We start from the raw sequence: 6,000 nt of genomic DNA on the forward strand, positions 1-6,000 counted from the left end.
CACTAGACGTAAAAAATGGAAATTTCACTGCAGCTCATTAGAAAGTCACTTGACCTTCGACTTCACAAACCCTACCCACTTACTAAATGTCATTAGGATGCACTAACAGCTTTCCCAGTTACGGGGTCCACAAATCAAAGGTTCGTGCGTTTTCGCATAGTGATTCGTGCGTATCACATAATGTTCGTACGAATCTCACAGGGTTCGAATTCGTGCAAATGCTTAGGCACCCCTGTATATACATACAAGCTGCACTACCGAATTTTCACGTACCTCTCGTTATACTTCCCCTGTCCTCAGTTGACCCGAGGAAGTCCAGAGGACTGGTCAAAAGGTCAGCAAGTCCAATCTTACTGTTGGAAACTAGCTGAACTTTCTTCATAACGCATATATATCTAGATCGTATCCAGCATGTCCAATATAAACAGTATTAAAGCCAACAGCACTTCCGGACTGTATCTCGCTAGTATCTTTGATACATTGGAGCTCCCCTATCGTAAAGTTTCAAACAAATGCGATAAGGCTTACCAGGTAATATAACCAGTACTTGCTTGCGAGGCCGATGTTAATTACGGCGATATGCTCAACATATGTTTTGTAACTTTTTCCAGTAGCCAGTATAGGGGGGAGGGCGGTTTCGCGACGGCTCACGTTTTTAGCCAAGCTCACCGCCGTGTCACATTTTATCTTCTTTGTAAAAGTGGGTTCAAACGTGCGTATGAGTTCCGTATGGAAATCTTATGAAGACTTATCCACTGCGAGGCTCCACATGTCATTTGAAAAATTGTAGAAATTGGAAAAATATAGATAGAGAACATGTCAAACGTGTTAGCTGGCCAATGGATATGGCTTGCAATCCACCGGTGCCCCTAACTCGCTGGCGTATTATCTGTCTATATATTTGTCAAATCTATGCTATTTTCCCAGTGATCTGCAGAGCCTGGTAGAGGTTAAGACGTCCATATGGACTTGAAGTGTAATTGTGTTCTGTTCACGCGCAGAACTTTGACAGCTCTCGCCCAGTCTGCATAGTTATGAAAACTGTCTAACACTAACCCTAACCCAACTCTAGCCCTAATCCTAACTCGAGCCTAAACCTAACCCCAATCGCTAGCCCTAACCCAAAACCAAGTCCCAACCCCAAAACGATCCCATGCAAGTGCACTGCCCAAAGGAGCAACAATCTGGCGGGGCAGAAATTTGACGCGACACCGCATGGCGAACGTTACCCGTCATCAGTTTCAGACGTGGGTAATCAAAACTCATGATTGATCAAAGGAGGGTGATGAAAAGGACATCTACGACATCGGTGGACATGAAATGAACACGTCAAGCACGGCTGTCTACACAAATACAGCTCACTGAAAAAATTACTCTGATGTTGTCTGCTCATGTCAGATATGATTTTTATGCTTAAAGAATTATGAAACTGACCAGTTTCTTTTGTTGAACTCAGAACCTCGTTGAATAGACGACGTATAGGTCTTTCGAAATATCTTAACATCACAGTGTCTGTTTATAGTGTCTAATATCATAAACTTGCAAAGAAAGATGAAACTTTTGAGTATGATAAACTACGTTATCCAACATGACATGATATTGAGTGTCACGCGTACCGTGTATGTAAAATTTGTGTATATAGACTTATAAGGACTTTAAATGATGTCAACTGTAGCTCTGTCATATACTTTTCTGACCCCTGCCTTTATAATGTTTTAGTGAGTAGAATTTTAAGATTTATTCTGTGTCCTTATTTTGATACCAATTATGCAAATACATCCTCAAACACCGGACCGAGGGACGGCCCTAGCCGAAGCTTGATACAAGTTATTTACACCTGAGTAAAGTCGTGTAACGTCCCTTTCTCAAGGGGAATCCTTATTTTGATACCAATTAATGCAAATACATCCTCAAACACAGGACCTCCATTTAAGGTCCTATCCGAGGGACGGCCCTAGTCGAAGCTTGATACTCATTTACACCTGAGTGAAGTCGTGTAAAGTCCCTTTCCCAAGGGGACAACATAGGGTAAAATCAGCGGTTCGAACTCTTTATCTCTGGGGTCTGGGACAAACACCTCAACGATTGCGCCACACGATGAAGTTTAATGTCAACCATGCGAAAGTCTCTACTTTTTATCGTGTCAACTAAACTTCTTCCCATTGTAATAACCAAAGTCAAAGCAATATTGGCCGGGGTTCATATATCTCCGCGTGCATATGCCAGATCTATTATTCATTTGACCCAAGATGACCTGAACAATTATGAAAGGGACAGAGCAGGGTACAAAGGGTCGTCGTGGTGATGATATGATTATTATCTTCAGTACCATTAGGCTATTTTGATTCTAATATATGTATGGCATCCGCGCCTCCGTGTCTAACAAAAAGTTACTGTAAATCCAAATTAGCTGCTACATCAGTAAGTATAGAAACGTATGCCGTAGATTTAAAAGAATGTCGGAAAACGGCTTCTCATGTCAAAGAATGTCTCCTCTCCTATCGTAAAATGTGCTGATTTTGTCGTAAATTTACCCCTAGCGAGTTAGCACCAACATGGTTCGTGATACCAGTCTACCACACTAGTGTCGCTTCTACTACATTAGTGTACTTGTTAGATGCAGAAATGAATGCCTTGTTGGTTGTAATGCCATATTTTGACTTTTTGTCACTTCAGCTCTTTTATGGTGTCTATTTTGAAAATTTGCCATCTTGTTTGTTTATGACCCATCTTGTCTTTTTTTCGCCCTATCTCATTACTTTTGTAGAGAATGAATGTCATCCATAAAATTTACTTGCTGTGGCCTAACGTTATCAATGACGTCAAACTATAACTAAATGTAGTAATTTTGGACAACATTCCCTTACAGTGACATCCCTACGTCATCAGGTATTTCCTGTCAAATATCATGTTTCCTCACTAAAACTGATGGGTTTCCGGCTGCCTAAACCACAGTCGCCAGTCCGTATGACCTTCAGAAACCTACAGGTACTATCGACACGTCGTTTGTCAACATTAATGTTTGATGAGACAAGGTCCCAGGTCAGGAAAGGTCCCAGGTTAAAACGGTCGTTTAGACCTGCTTTGTGATGACAACAACTAAAGGTGCACTTTGGGCACCGGCGCGGCACTGCTAGGTTAGAAAGACTACTCAATGAGATAAAGAACGAACTTTCTGACTTTTTGTGTATTTTGTTGTCTTCTAAGTCATACTTTTACGTATTACGCAATATCTAGATTATAAAATTTTCTCAATTTTCTTGACCCCAAACCCGGCACAAGATTTCCGGGTTCGGGGTCAAGTACCCTACATTTACGCCACACGACTACGTATACCCATTTTTATTATAATTTTTAGGCATATGCAATACAATATCTTTTTCCTTGTTTTGAAGGTGAACTCAACAGTACCATATCGTGTGTTCTTATTCCCTGTACAGATTTCTCTACGCACAAAAATGTATATTTGATTAGCGTCACTAATTCATGAATTCAAATGATAACAGTATTGTGTAAGCCTAGTATGATAGATAGAGAAGGGCAAAGATTACTTATAGGCGTGCGATAGACTACCCTGGGAGCCACCCCTGTAGCGCATCGGCAAGCCAGTTCCTTCGGTGACCCATGGCAGTATGCTCGCCGATCTAGTTGTCAGTCCCGGGTTGACAACACCCCGGTGTGTTGATCCAATTCGGCGGGCATACTGCCTTTGGTCACCGAAGGAACTATTTTGCCGGTCTGCTACAAGCCTGGCTCCCTGGGCAACGATAGACTTACGACAGCAAATTGAAGTTGTGCACGTATCGTGCAAAATTCAGCTATCTTGTGACTGAAAAGTTTGTCACAGACCAATTTTGACGGTAGGTTCTTTCATACATTTGCCGAAAAATCCTTCAATAAAGGAAATTTTACGACGAATTTGTGTGTGTGCGTTCCATTACAAATTACGTCATGTTTTTGAAGTGCATTTTTGACGCACTGGTAAAAGTCCTGCGTACGCCAGCGACGTGTATTACGACAGGAAGTTAACAGTTAACAACGGTCACACCTTACCAAACAAACGTAAACACTTCAGGGTAAATGTTTCTCCACCCAGCAAATACGGGATCTGTCATGAGGTGATCAATCTTTCCCATCAGACATTAAATCATGCGATTATCTATGGTAAAGAGATCGCATCGTCCTTTCAGAGGGGAGGGGGCGTAAGGCTGGTGGCCCGAATATGAGAGAGCTTAAGCGCAAACGTCAAAACTTTACACGTTCAAGAACCCAACACACATATAGAGAAGAGTAAAGGTGAACCAGTGTGCATGACCAAAATCGAGAGCATGCGCGTGCAAAATTGACCATACAAAATGTTCAACATCGTAACATCTACTTACTCCCTAACTCCTGTGGATGCCAATTTTTTGGTCTTATTCTAGGTCTTTTATCCACTATGCTCATTCCGACAACACCATAACTAACTGAATACTACAGTACTGAGACTACATTTAATGAATGAATTAGACAAACCTGCACACCGACACTTTCTGAGGGTTTGGCTGTTAAGTTGTATTTGTTCGACAAATATCCCGTCCCTCTCACTGTGTGCAAAACCCCTTCACCAAAATGTCAACATACCTTGTTTATTATCCCTTACCTAGGACGGAAATTTGGCTTTATACATGTATAAGGACAAAATCATTTATCTAGTCAAGTATTACAATGGAATCATTCAAATAGATGCCGTAGATTTAAAGTCATATGTCTACCTAAAAGTCAAAAAACGTCATACGACATTTTAAAAAAGCTTTTGATAAATTCGAGATTCCGTGTATCGCTAATGTATTACGATGATTCCGGCTACAAATTGAATTGCAGATAACAGATAACAATTTAACACTCTCATATGTCCAAACATACAAACCATCAAACAAAAATATTGTTTGCCAGACTTTGTCATAAAGCAGTGATGTTTGCGTCACAAAGTAAACATGCTAATCAAATAGATATCTTAATCTCAAGTAGTCGACGCTTTGAACAAAATGTCATATGTACAAGCAATTATCTACTCTTGACATATATTCATACGCGTGTTTTTGTTGCTAGGTAGTCACGCCATACACCACATGCTCGATAGAACCATTTTTAGCTATTGATGACGACTTTGTTTACGTGATATTTCAGCCACAAATTACAAAGTTATTTCCTACGTTTGCTACGGCGATTTTACTTAATCCAACATTAGAAAATTCTATTTCTTGTTTACCTTGACCGTTTTTCAAACGTTTACGGGGGTCTTTTTGACATATGATATTACGCACACTTATCAACAATGATACATTCAATATTCTATAATCATATTCGGTAAATAAAAATACATCGACACTATAACATCAGTCCATATTCAGATCAGTCAAAGCTAGTTTTCCTGATTCTGCGAATTGTTCACGGTTTTCTCCCATCCTTAACACCGAATACTGTATATGTATAGTTTGCCAGGGGAAGATTTAGTTATACATTTATTACTAAAAATGAAATCGATAATTGTATATCATTAATAAATTTGGAATTCGTACACCCTACACCGCGAGCTCGACAAAATATTGTCGTGCCATCAATATTTTTTATGAAAGTCAACTTTACGTATGCATTACGTGTGCTTAAAGATATTTTGTGTATATGTCCGTACATATTTGATCTTCCTCTCGCTGTCCCCAACACTATCTACATCTAATGCCTATGGAGAGTACACAGGTCGCTGTTGTACGAGCCATTAGCTTGTTGTTATATCGATGGTCGTAGTCCATATTTGTTGTTGAGACACAAATAATTACACACACATTTCCAGCAAGTGTATGATACAAAACTACGCAACAGGAATCATGAAAACTACACAAGAAAGGTTGTTACCTTGTCAGGCTGTTGGAGAAACGGTCGGTATATCCTCCTAGATCCTTCACGACGAGTTCGTCTGCTAGAGTCCTACAGGCGTTCATAGAGGCAAGGACCCATAGC

The 6,000-nt window shown here is 40.2% G+C and overlaps 1 protein-coding gene across 1 annotated transcript in view; it reads right to left on the reverse strand.

Moving 5' to 3' along the window:
- The window catches only part of LOC118405038 (adenylate cyclase type 8-like), a 63,530-nt gene extending 57,530 nt beyond the window's left edge, over positions 1–6,000 (reverse strand). The window contains exon 1 of the mRNA XM_035804438.1: positions 5,896–6,000. The gene's annotated coding sequence lies outside the window, so the exon portion shown is untranslated. The remainder of the gene's footprint in view (positions 1–5,895) is intronic.

This window comes from Branchiostoma floridae, chromosome 17 (genome assembly GCF_000003815.2).
Source record: "Branchiostoma floridae strain S238N-H82 chromosome 17, Bfl_VNyyK, whole genome shotgun sequence".
Lineage (NCBI taxonomy): Eukaryota > Metazoa > Chordata > Leptocardii > Amphioxiformes > Branchiostomatidae > Branchiostoma > Branchiostoma floridae.